Source organism: Xyrauchen texanus, chromosome 26 (genome assembly GCF_025860055.1).
Source record: "Xyrauchen texanus isolate HMW12.3.18 chromosome 26, RBS_HiC_50CHRs, whole genome shotgun sequence".
Taxonomy (NCBI): Eukaryota; Metazoa; Chordata; class Actinopteri; order Cypriniformes; family Catostomidae; genus Xyrauchen; species Xyrauchen texanus.
The window spans coordinates 1,799,231-1,813,100 of NC_068301.1; the positions used below are offsets into that span (position 1 = coordinate 1,799,231).

The 13,870-nt window shown below is 39.5% G+C and overlaps 2 non-coding genes and 1 pseudogene across 2 annotated transcripts; all 3 read right to left on the bottom strand.

Moving 5' to 3' along the window:
• Nucleotides 1-188: 188 nt before the first annotated feature.
• Nucleotides 189-352, bottom strand: LOC127620420 (U1 spliceosomal RNA). The gene has a single exon (XR_007967709.1). It is a non-coding gene; the product is annotated as a U1 spliceosomal RNA (small nuclear RNA).
• A 6,165-nt stretch (nucleotides 353-6,517) lies between these two features.
• On the bottom strand, nucleotides 6,518-6,694 carry LOC127620449 (uncharacterized; annotated as a pseudogene).
• Nucleotides 6,695-12,381: 5,687 nt separating this feature from the next.
• LOC127620434 (U2 spliceosomal RNA) lies at nucleotides 12,382-12,572 on the bottom strand. The gene has a single exon (XR_007967721.1). It is a non-coding gene; the product is annotated as a U2 spliceosomal RNA (small nuclear RNA).
• Between the last annotated feature and the right edge of the window lie 1,298 nt (nucleotides 12,573-13,870).

The following is a 13,870-nucleotide window of genomic DNA, read 5'->3' on the forward strand; positions in this document are numbered from 1 at the left end:
ATTTTTGTAAATTATGTGTTGAATTGTTCAATGTGCTCTATGACTGGTAATACAATGTGTGGAAATATTTTTTTTCTCTATTATTTCATATATCATGCAACAGAGGGTTAAACGAGCAGTTCATGCTTGAACACCCTCCAATGTGAAACATTCAGCTAACCGTTTTAATCTATCTTTAACCAAATGATCAGGGGAGAGCGCGAACGCAGTCCCCCACTACCAGAAATTATGCAGTCGAGATTCCCACATTTGGGGAATTCGCAGGGGTCAGCACAGTCGGAGTGCAATGACTGAGCCTCACCCTGGGTGAACCACCTTCATGATCATGGTGTCTCCCCTGCCAGGTAAGTATGAATTGAAAGCGAGCCAATCAGAGGAGTCATTCTGCTCACTACTATTCACGTCGATGGTGATACACATTCAAATACACATACTTCATGACTAATACACATTGTTATTACATGTTATTAACAAATATTTACAATTACACCCAGTTTACAAGGAATGTAACCGATGATGCATTGCGATGTGACTTGCTGCAATGTTTAGAGTCAGTGTACAACAGAGCCGCACACACGGACCAATCAGCTTTGAGCTCCAGACTATGGAGGACCTAAAGTGACGATATAAAAAATAAAATATTTGCAAAGAATTGTAAAAAAAAATTAAGGTGTACTACGAAATAAAACATTTTCATATCAGACATAAACTAGTACTTAGCTTTATTTCCTTTTGTATTACTGTATTTTTTTAATTCCACATGTATTTATTTATTTCTAGATTGAAAAGTTTGTGGACAAACTTTAGGTTGGCTTGAGAGAACATAGCAATAATGTTTGAAGTAGTTGTAAAAGTTTGAAGGTTTTTAATTTGAAGTTGTTATAAGTTTAAGTAGTAGTTTTAAAAGTTCAAAGTTTAAAGATTATACGACCATTCAGTCTATCAGATAGATAGATAGATAGATCCCTGCTACCCTGAGTCCCATGAACAAAACCTGAAATATTTGTTCTGGTGCAGAGATATGTGATTTGTTAGTTGGTTGCTAGGGTATCCCCATCATAGCTGAGTGGTTTACTAGCATAGGCAATGAGCATTCCCAGATTGTCTCATTTGTCCTCACCTGCAAAGAGTCCACTGAGTATCTGGAGCCCATGTGCCGTGGAGTAATGGAGATATTCCAGCAGGCCAATCAGTCTGTGCCAAAGATTTTGTACGTTGATCGTGGGTGTTGTCGTGCACAAGGCCCGACCGCTGTGGAGACCTTGTTCCAGACATGGGTGGACAATGGTATGGTGGCGCGTCTGGACATATTCCATTGGATCCATCGCTTTGATGCAGCCATTCGCACTGACAGCCACTCCAAGTATGCAGTTTTCAAGTCTGCACTAGCAGGAGCAGTGCTAGCCTACAACCGCTCAGACCTGGAAAGGTCCTGCTGGGCTAGGCGAAAGTGGAGTCAGCCTTTTCAAGACACCAGGTATTTAATGATGTGATGTGACTTGCTGCAATGTTTTGAGTCAGTGTACAACAGAGCCGCACACACGGACCAATCAGCTTTGAGCTCCAGACTATGGAGGACCTAAAGTGACAATATAAAAAATAAAATATTTGCAAAGAACTGTAAAAAATGTATATAAAGTGTACACCGAAATAAAACATTTTCATATCAGACATAAACTAGTACTTAAAAAACACAAGGTAATATTTATCAAGGCTACTTGCCATCCTGAGTGAAATAAGTCAACCTGGACGTCTCTATGACATTCTGATCCTGAGATACCATCTTATTGATTTTGAATTGAAGTCAAAAGGGTTTGGTTGCTAGAGTGCTCTAAATGATAGACAGACAGAGGAAGGAAAAGGATAAATAGAAAGAAACAGATAGAAATATTGTATTGACATGGCAATATTGTAATTACAGTCATTTAAATAAAGTTTGATTGAATTTGTTAGAAATAAAGATTGAATGTTATTGGACAGGTAAGCTTACATAACTGTAAAGCATGTGAAATATAGTGCCATAAGGATTGATCTGCGTCATTTTAGCTAACTTGATCTTGCCTGCACAGTAACTGTCATAATGTTAATCTGTAATTATTCAGCAAGGTAAACTACAATAACATGAAATGAATGCTAGTCAATGTTCAAGATAATGCAAAAGTACAGAAAATATATAAAATCTATTATTATAAAACAAAAGCGCATCGATATATTAAAATGTCAGTTGTGATGGAATCACATCAATACTGAATTGTGTCACATATTTATAATGTACAGTCTATTTTATAAACCGCTACTGTCATCATCCACCAAATTTAGCTAACAGCTATCGATAAAGCTGGCTAGCTAGCTAACGCCGACATAGGCTATCGTATAAATGCAGTCAATGTATCATGCAAAGAAAAGTGATTACTTCAAACTACAGTCTCGTACAGTCAGACATATATCCACACTTTGTTTTAGCCCTGTTCCAGCACTGGAGACTCAAATATAAAGTCTCAAAGATTGTAGTAAAACAATCATAACTGCGTCATTTTAATTATGCTACCTCATCTGTCAGCATGATGCCGGTGAATCACGTTGTCTTCGTTATATGTAACGGGATTGTTTTGGCAGATGCTCGAGTCCCTACGGAGTGTGTGCACGAGCAACAGGTAGCTGCTGCAGTTCACTTAACGGCCACAGGTGTCACTAATAACAAGGGTTTCTGAATCTTACGTACTGCACCTTTAACAGTAGATCAACAGAGTTTGCTCGTCAATTGTCCGAAATTCCAGTATTATAAAAAACTCTTTTCCTTCTATCTAGCTTTTTCTTTTCACTGTCAGTCAAAATCAACATGAACTCAACAATCAATAAAGGTTACGTAAATAAACATTCAATCATGTCTAGCTAGGTGTGTGTGTGTGTGTATATATATATATATATAATGTGTGTGTTATTTCTTTGTAATATTTTACATTAATAATCATGATTTAGTAGTCCATAAACAGTGATGGTGAATTTTCTGATGCAGAGATATGTTATTAGTTACTTGGTTGCTAGGGTAACCCCATCTGGTTGCGAGGCAGTTACCAAGGTGATAAAATACATGGCTACTTTCCTTCCTGAGTGATATAAGTCAACCCGGAAGTCTCAACGATTTTCTGGTGCAGAGATATTTTGTTACTTGGTTGCTAAGGTAGCTCCATCTGGTTGTGAGGCAGTTACCAGGGTGATACTTATCATGGGTACTTGCCATACTGAGTGAAATAAGTCAACCCGGATGTCTCTACGATGATCTGGTGCAGAGATATGTGATTTGCAACTTGGTTGCTAGGGTAACCAATATGGTTGCATGATTTCTTTATGTATGTAATTATTTATTTAATGGAATTTGACCCTCCATAAAATAGGGAATGAATTATCTCTATAGACCCTTTTCACACTTCTGTGGTCGAGAAGTTGAAATCGTCATAGTTGGGTAAACTATAGTTGGTCTGTTAACTGTGCCTTCTTTTTTGCATTTTTGCCATTTATGTCGACATATTTGTAGATCGTTCCTTTAATAGATAAATCTGTGCCTACTGATAATAACCTCAATAATAATGCATTTTTATCGACTTCATTTCATATTCATGCAGATAACCCACGAAAAACTACTTTAACTCTTTCCCCGCCAAACACAGAATTTTCCGGGTTTTATGAAAAACGCTTCCCGCCAAACACGGAATTTTCCGGGTATCCGTGTTTTAGGTGGTATACGGTAAGGAAGACCAGCAAGCATGTTTTGAAAGAGTACGCAACTCTTTGATCAAAGAAACAGACTGCAAACGTCTCAAACGTGAAGTGGAACACCATACTAATACTAAAGCACTTGTTTGATAAAAATGCCTTTTTCTCAGCTTTTTGTCTGAAATGTTGTTTTTGACAAAACCTACCTCTGTTCAAGTGGCAATAAAAAAAGAACATATTAAGATAAAATAAAATAGTTTTTTTTGCCTAAAAGCAGAGGCTCAGAGCTTTATTTTGATATATAGCATCTTCATATATTCATGGAAGAAAATATTCTGCGGGACATTAAAGTTTAGTGAAAATCGTCAAAAACCCTGGTGGTGGCTGGCAACTTTTCTTTTTTATAAGAGGCTTGCAGCAACTATTAGCCAAATTCCTGCCTGTCAATCTCTCCTCGAACGTGCAAAGCGCTATTGTGTTTGGCATCAAACAATTGCTTGACAGTAGCAGCAAATGACCACTGAGAGGAAACAATGCCCAAATGAAAGTGCAAATTTACAGATAACTTGCACAAAATATTCCCATGCTTTCGTCCATGTGGAGATCCGTGGGAATGTATGACATGTAAAGCTGCACTTGTGTGTCAGTTGCTAATAAAGGTACAAGTGATTTAGAAGCGCACATTAACTCTGTGAAGCATAAACGGTCAGCAAAAGTTAAAATGTTAAATTGTTTTCACATTGCTTCATATTCCATGGCCATTAAAATAATAGTAAATGAAGGTACACTCATGGCATCAAATACTTTATTTTAGAGTCTTTTTCACTGTATTAAAGTTTGCATTCATAGTAACACTGTTTTGAACCCTATTACCCCCCCACCCCCGGTGAAGAGGAAAAAAAAAAAAAAAAAAAAAGATATCCTCTTTTAGGAAAACTAGAATATAGTCAGCCTACTACTGACCCTAAAAATAAAGGTACAGCGCTATGAAACCATTAGGCCTGTTTAACGTAGAGATTTATTCATTCCCTTTTTGACTTGATCTGTTCACAGGTACATTATTACATTTCTAAAAGCACGTTCACAATCACCTGTGAATGTATTTCAAGTCTGTAGTCTTGAATTTCATTTGGTGAAGCACAAGATGTCACTGAGGCCTGTAAGATTCACTCTGGAGCACTCGGAGCTCGATTACTCTGCCTGAAGTAGAAAACACACCCCCTCATTACCATACAAACAAACACATATAGAAATTAATACATGTAGAAATCAGTAAATGCATTAATAAATGTTTGAGGAAATGCATAAATGTGGAAATAAATACAATAATACTTAAAGAAATAAAAGTATAATTACTAATTTGTGTCACAAATAATTTATTTCTATGTACACTTTATTTTTATTTTTTTAATTATGCACTTAAATAAAAACTGGGCCAAAAACTGAAAATTATTATTTTAAATTAGAACAAATTCAAAATTGTTCTTATTTGTGATGCATCAAAACCACTTTTTCGATTCTCCATTTTCCCGAACGCAGAAGTGTTCCACGATTCTCCTGTTTTCCATTTCCGGTCTGCAGTGTTTTCACCCGTATCAGCGTATAGTCTCAGCAACTTCAGTATTACATTTGTAGAAGTTGCATAAAAACATGTGGCTCTATAGTTGAAACGACTGTTTTTTTGTTTAAAGTGCCTCATGTGAGTGTGTAGATGACATAAAGGGATGGTCTGAGGTCAGTTATGTTGATATCATTGATTATTCTAGTTATTAGTTCTTGTGAGCGAGAAATTAATTTTGACCCCTGAATAACACTTAAATGATTGTTGTTCTCCATCCGGATCCCTCGTCTCGGTTAGTTTGACATTGTGTCTCGAGACCAGAAACAGAAAACAGGCAATTAGTATCATCATGGCACTGTCCAGTGATTGCTCAGGAAAACTGTGGATAAATACACATTTCATCAGAGAAGATGGAAAAAATGTTAACTATTAAGACTATTAAGAAACCCTTTATTGATAACTAATCTACTGGATAACACTGCAGCAGAATTAACAGTGTGTCAATCGGCTCCCAAACTCACTATGAATCGGTAAACCCTGAACATGAATCTGTAAATCCCGAACATGAATCGGTAAATCCTGAACATGAATTCGGGCACTGGTAAGGGTGTTGATCATTCAAGTTTAATCAACAACATCGCTGTATAAAAAATTTACAATGTATGAAAGATAAATGACATTAAATAAAAAATATGAATTTAAAGGAGTGTATTTTCAACCTACTTTAACAACTCTTAACATGTTCTGTGCTTTTTTATTCTGTTCATTTGTTCACATATATAATTATTTGTAATATTGTCACATTAGGTCCTCCATAAGAGACTAGTTTTGAAATTGGGAACGTCAACGGATGTAGAAAGGAAGTCCCGCCTTACAGGTAAAAGAGCCAATCACCTTTCAGAAACAGACATCGCCTGTCAATCAACTAGAGAACGCGCATGCGCATTAGCTACACAAGCCGGGAGAATTGCGTTTGTTTAGTGTTATCAGAGATAAAGAAGCACATTTTATGATTCCAGTGTCTTCAGATTTTACTGCTGAATATATTTGAACACTGAAATGTGTTTTTGATCTTAATCTCGCGTCCGTTATAGATGAGATGTTTAATTGAAGCGCATATACAACTTCTAGGCGATTTTATTAAAATATATTCTAAATTAAATTAGAAAGGGCATTTAATTTGTCACTCAAAGTTATTCCACCATAAGAGCAGATATTCAGTTCTTTTCTTGACAGTTTTAGGGGGGGTGCACTGTTCCTGGAAGTACTGCAATACCAGGTCGATGCGTGGAGTGGACGGAGCAAGCCCCTATTCCATCTCCCTGATCCAAAAATCAATTTAATATATGGTCCCCGGATAGGGGACGTATCAGATATTAAACTGATAAGAACAGATTTTTTCTTTCGAAAAAAATTTATTGTCACCATTTCTCTTTGACATTCATTTTTTCCACAATTGTTCTTTTCCAATATGTTTTCACACAATCTTTAAATTTTACTTAAACCGATAAAACAAAACATATACACACAACTTCATAATATTTGCAAAATAAAAAGGACAATTAACAAGACAAATTTAAGACACTAGTAAAATCATAAAAAATCTTAAAAGTCCATATTTTTCAATTGTGTGCTTAAAAGTCCCTATTTTTCAATTGTGTGTTAAAAGTAATGTTTTAAAAATAATAAATAAAAACAACTTGGTGCCAATTTAAAATGCCATCTATTGTTCAAGACCGGGATGAGTCCCTATCAAATTGGCCATCATCCCACTCTCCAGGAAAGGCACTTGGCATGCCGCTTCTGTGCTCAGAGGAGATCCCTCTCCTCCTGCCCGCTGGCCTGCTGTTCCCGTAGCCGGTGGTGGTAAGGGTGCATCTACAGGCGGCCAAAGTACGGTGGCGGCCGGGACCTCTTCCGTGTGACCCCGGCCCCCCCGTCCGAATAACAGCGCCCGGTACCCCTGCAGCGTTGATGTTACCATTTGCTCGCTCGCGTGGAGGGGAACCGTAACGTGTTTCCCCACCAGCAGGTTTCTTGTGGTCCAGATGGCATCCTTGATTGAGTTGAAAGTGAGCCAGAGCGAGGTAAAGTTTTTGCTGTACAGTCCTTCAAGCCCTGGCCCACACCAAGGATGGCGAGCTTGTAATCCATCTGGACCCTACCCGCTGGCAGGCACGGGAAATACAGGGGGCCGGTCTTGGCCCACAGGTCCCGCAGCAGCTGCACTCCCAGAGCAGGTGTCGTACTGTCTCCGGGGCACTACACCCCGGACGAGGGCAGACTGGATTCTTGGCCATGCCTCTGGAGTGCATCACCGCCCTGACCGGGAGGATCTCATGGGCCACCATCCACGCCATGTCCTTGTGCCTATTCTGGAGAGTTGGGTGGGCAGCATTTTTCCAAACATCTTTTGCCTCACCTAGTGTGAGGCCTGGGACTGGACTCACTGTTTCCCGGTCCTGCACAAAAGAGACAAGAGATTTGTGGTTGGTTAAAAGGGTGACATCTTGCGACTCTAAACAATTTCTTTTTAAAAACTTCTTGATAAAATCCTATTCTTTTGGAAGATTAAAAGCCACTGGGGTTGTCAAATCTTTTTTTAAAATCTTTAAAGCTCTCAGGTAAGACCCCATCCAAAAGCGGGCCATGGCTGCAGTCTTATTTTCTGTGGATGGGGTCACCGCATAACCAATATGCAGGGCAGTGAAACGGCTGGCTAAAAACAGGTGGGGGTCTGGGAGGCCTTTTCCCCCATTTTCTGGTCTTTTCTTGATGACCTCCCTTTTCAGTCTTTCCAACCTGGACCCCCACAAGAAATAAAACACTGCCCTCTCCAGGTCTAGAAGAAAACTCCTAGGGGGACTAAAAACAGAGCATGTAAGTAAAAGTAAGGGTAAAATCACTGCTTTAAATATTAAAACCTTTCCTTCTAGAGTCAATTGTCTTAGTCCCCAAAACCCCAGTCTTTGCCTGACTTTCCCTAGCATGTCAGTCCAATTTCCCCATCCTCCACCCTCTTTGTCAAATTTAACCCCTAAAATTTTTAGCTCGGTCTCTTTAAAAACGACTTCAAGTCCACCTGTGTCAACGTTTCCCCAAGGCCCAAAAAGCTGGGCCTCGGACTTACTTCTGTTGAGCTTGGTGCCCGAGGCCCGACCGTACCAGTCTGTCACATCCATTGCTCTTCTTACTGATAAAAAGTCTGTCGCTAAAAGGGTCACGTCGTCCATGTACAGCACACAGGTCGCCGTCAGTCCACCAGTCCCGGAACGTCTAGTCCTTTAATCCATTTATCCTTTCTCAAGATCTGTGCCAGTGGCTCAATGCACGCCACATAAAGGAGAGGAGATAAAGGGCATCCCTGACGGACACCACTACAGATATTTATCATTTTGGTTAAGTGCCCATTTACAAGAATTTTGCTGACTATGTCATTGTACAGCAGTCCCACCCAGGCTATGAACCTCCCTGGAAAACCCATTTTTGTCAGTACGTGAAACAAGTACTGGTGCGAGATCCGATCAAATGCTTTTTCAAAATCTAAATTGAGGACTACTAGTCGAAAATTTCTGTCTCTCGCATAACAGATGGCATCTCTAATCAGTACTAGGCTGTCCGTGATCTTCCTCCCTGGCACAGCACAAGTTTGATCCGGGTGGATTACGTCCTCTAAAACAGTCGACATACGTGTGGCTAAAATCTTACTAAAAAGCTTACAGTCAAAATTTAAAAGCGTAATCGGTCGCCAGTTCTTTAGGTCAGTCTTGTTTCCCTTTTTGTACAACAATGAAACTGTCCCTATTCTAAAGCTGTCAGGAAGTCTGGTCAAAGTCTCAAATTCTTTAAAAACGGTCAATAATTCATGTGCTAAAATATCCCAAAAAGTCACATAAAACTCTAGGGGGAGTCCGTCCATTCCTGGGGACTTCCCCTTTTTAAAACTTTTAAGAGCCTTATGAATTTCTAAAATGTTAAAATCCTGGGATAAAAAAACACCTTTGCCATTGACATTTTTCTCTAAAAACGCTAAAACTTCCCTTAAAGTGTCATTATCTACTCTTTTTTGCAATACAAATCTTCATAATATTTTGTGACCTCACTTAAAACTTCTTTTGTTGTGTGCACTTCCCTCCCTCCAGTTTTTAAAGATGTTATTACCCCTCCCCGTGTGATAATTTTTTTAAAGAAATACCTGGTGCACTTTTCGCCTTCTTCAATGTCTCTTTCTCTGCTTCTTAAAATGACACCTTTGCTTCGTGTTTCACTTAAAACTGACATTTCCTTTTTTATTTTTTTTATATCATCACTAAAATCCAAACCGTTATTTAAAAGGTTAAAATATCTCTGTAGTCTTTTTTGCAGCCCCATCATGTGCCTTTTCCCTCTGTTTTTCTTATTTTTCCCTACCTTTCTAAAAAACTGTCTTGTCCTGGCCTTTACCATCTCCCACCACTGTGCTCGTGAATCATAAAAGTCTTGGAGGGTCTGCCATTGGCCGAACTGCTCCCTATATTCTCCAACTACTTCCTCATCTTCCAACAAGGAGCAGTTCAGCCTCCACAGCCCTCCCCCTACAGTCACACCGGTGGGGAGTGCAAGGGTGCAAGACAGCATCAAGTGGTCGAAAAAAAGAGGGGGGTCAATGTTGTATCGGATGGCGGGCAGTCCCTTGTAAAAACATAGTCGATTCGAGAGGCTCTGGCCCCATCACCACTAAACCAGGTGAAGCCCTCCTCTCCTTGATGCATTTTTTAAAACAGTCGACTAGCTTAAAATCTTTGACTAAACCCTGCAATAAAACCGAAGTCTTGTCAGCCTTAAAATCCTCTCCAACCCTCTTTCTGTCTTTCTGCGTTAAAACACAGTTAAAATCCCTGCCACTACTAGGGGAACCCTACCTAACATGTGGGGCTGCAGGTCTTCTAAAAGCTCATACCTTTCATTTTTATCAGTAAAACCATACACATTTAAAATGTTAAAATCCTTGTCCAAAAAAGTCATGTTTGCTAAAATTGCCCGCCCATCCCTAACCACAGTGCTACCCTTCACCACAATGTTGGGATTATTTATTAAAATGACAACACCGTCACATTTGTTTTGGTTGGATCCACTCCATAGTGAGGGACCTGGAGTCCACATCTCCTCCCACTTCCTATAATTTGTTAAAAAAGGCAGAGCACACTCTTGCAATAAAAACACATCTGACTTACAAGACTTTAAAAAGGATAAAACACTCTTTGCTCGCAGAGTAGACCTCACACTTCTCACATTTATTGTAGAGATAGTGAGGGCCATGAGCAGTGTGATTAAAAGGTATGGGCTATTAAGAAACATTGTATATTAAAATCACAGAGATATAATTAAAATCATATTAAAACTTGTGACACTTACGTCTCCTTTAACCTGGAAGACCCAGGGTCAGGAGGGTAGGTGCTCGAAGCCTCCTGGACTACAGAGAAATTCTCTTGCAGCTCTTTTGGCGACAATGATTTTAGCTTCACATGCAGAAAAGAGACCTCATTTGGGGATCCAAAAGGCCACACATGGTCCAGACAGCCCGAAAAGGAGCTGTCTGGGCACTGCATTGGCCTAAGCTTTTTTTCCTCTGTTTCAAGCAAAGGGGATCCTGCGGGCCTTTTCTGCACTTGAGCGTTTGGGAGTGAACACCCAGTTTCACTCCCACTTGAAACTCGCGTTGGAGGGAGGAAACTGTTTCCTCCTCCCCCTCCTCCATTTCTGATTCAATATTCTTTGGGGAGGGAGGAGTTTCCTCAACCTGTTCCAGTACTCGGTTAGACTCCACCCCATGACTGCCCCACTTCCTTCCTCCTGTCCAATCCCGGAGGCTGGCTGGGAATTTGAATTTCCCGCCAAAACCTCCGGTCCCGCCTCCTCCTCTCTAAGTATTATGGTTTTGTATGGTTGTGGGGCAGCCATTTTGTTTGCTTTTAATTTGTTGGCAAAGCTTTTAGGGCAATCTCTGTAGAGGTGGTTTGAATCTCCACAGAGGTTACACCGTCTGCCATTGGTACATTCCTCGAAACTGTGACCAATTTCTCTACACTTCCCACATATTATCTCTTGGCATGCTTCAGCAAGATGCCCAAATTTCACACACTTCCTACACAACTTGGGCATCCCCTGATAATGAATGTAGCCTCTGTTCTCTCCCAACACAATCATGGAAGGTAGATGTTTCAGACCCTGGTAGCCCCAGCGTCTTCCCATTGTTTAATGGGAATTAGCCAGGAGCATGTCCAAATGCCATCCTCATCCAACACTTTGACTGGTGGACCTCGAACAGTGCAAAATCTACCCAGCCAAATACAGATATCATCTCCAGTTACTGTTTCATTGAACATCCTGACAATCACAGTTTTAAATGTGTTGTCAGAAAGTTTCTCCGCAGAAAACATGGAAAACTGGGCCTTAACTGAATCAAACTTTTGCCAAAACATACTCAACAAGGAAGCACTTTTGAAACTTAGGTCAAACCCTTTGTTCAGGGGCAGAATCATTAAACAATTCAATTCATCAGGCTTAAAATTAAGGGTGTTTTGGATCAGCCTTCTGGAAAAGCCGTGACATCTCCAGAAGCTTCCCCTCCACCTCCCTAAATAAAAACCGCACGCTGTGGTGCCTCCTTGTGCCAGCACGGGCAGCTGACATTTTGGAGGCACCAACAGGCTAAAAAACACAATAAAAAATATAAAATTTTACAATAAAAGACTTAAAACAGCAAATAAATCAACTCAAATAAGCAATAAATATGACACAAGATAAAAATAAAAAAAAACTTACCTTTTCAGTTGTCTGCAAAAGCTTGTTTCAAAATGTTCTCTCAATTGGAATAGCCCAAGGCCACAACAACGGCTAAAGGCTCCGCCCAACTGAGAAGTCGATCGCTGTCTCCACCTTCAGAACTTAGCCAAAAGGCCGAGAAGCGACCGTTATAGATGAGATGTTTAATTGAAGCGCATATACAACTTCTAGGCGATTTTATTAAAATATATTCTAAATGAAATTAGAAAGGGCATTTAATTTGTCACTCAAAGTTATTCCACCATAAGAGCAGATATTCAGTTCTTTTCTTGACAGTTTTAGGGGGGTGCACCGTTCCTGGAGGTACTGCAATACCAGGTCGATGCGTGGAGTGGACGGAGCAAGCCCCTATTCCATCTCCCTGATCCAAAAATCAATTTAATATATGGTCCCCGGATAGGGGACGTATCAGATATTAAACTGATAAGAACAGATACTACACTTGATCTTAGCCAAAAGGCCGAGAAGCGATACCGAAATAAGGATCCGAGCAAAGGGAGTCATTCAGACAACTACAGATCTCACTGACGGTCTTATTCATAATAATGTCAGACCATTTCAAACTATAAACTACTTACAAATACAAACTTCAAAATTAAAGCCCCACTCAGAGACTGTGTGAAGAGTTTTGAGATTCTCGTCAATAAGAAGCCGAAAAACCTTCAAAATACGCGGATATTTTTCCTCCCTCTGTTATCATGAGTTCTCCATCATCCAATCAAACACGAGAACAGTGTTTGTGGACAATAAAACTATCTATTATAAATTATAAATCTCTTTATAATCCTAAAATAATCCGCTTTTCACAGGAAAGTCTCTCTGCTCATGTTCTGACACCAGATTCACAAAACAACAGGAGAAAATGAAGCTTTTGCCACATTTATTTCCTTTGACGCCCTCATGTGGTGAAATGTGGAACTGCAAGTCCGTCTGCGCCATCAAACTACAATCACTGACGACGAGAAAAGCTGCAAACCCTTTCAACGACTATTTCAACAAACATTTTAGCGCCATCAATCTTGACAGATCTACACTGAAACAATAAAGCGGGAAATCAGCACAAACTGGTGTTTGCAAATCCTTTAATGAGCGTTAAATATCAGCAACCCGTTGAATAAGTTTGATCTGATTTGATTGTGACTGACTTCATCCATCGGTGTATTTAACGGACACAGTTCACGTGAGAAATGTCTTTATTTTCTCATTTAAACGCCTCAAATTGGACGGTTGTCTCAGATTAGCCTACACTGATTAACAACGGCCAAAAAAAACAATGAAAAAGCTCGAAATTGATGAATTTAAGATTGTTCTTAAAACGTTTTCGACGGATTAATCCTAGTTTACGGGACTACAAGCATTTAAGTACATAAAAGTAGTCTAAATAATCAAATTGAAAGTTTTAAATGTGAAGATACTCACAGGTGTCGCTTGTCTTGCACCAAACCGTGTAAAAATCCACCTGAACCGTTTTTCCCCCCCCCGCAAATTACGAAACCCACTATGGAGAAGAGCTCATGAATATTAATCAGTACGTGCCGACGTTCCAATGATGAAGTCTTTAATAAATTAATATTAAAAAGAGAGCCTTCTCCATGTTAAGATGAATTCATCAACAAATCTTTATCTTTCCTCTGATTAAGTTTCTCTGAAATTAGTTATTTGACGTCACAATGTGAATAATTGTTGGTTATTTTCAAAACATTTAAACAGATTAATACTCTGTATAGATATTAAATACAGTCATGTATCAACGTTTGATTTTTTTTGGAC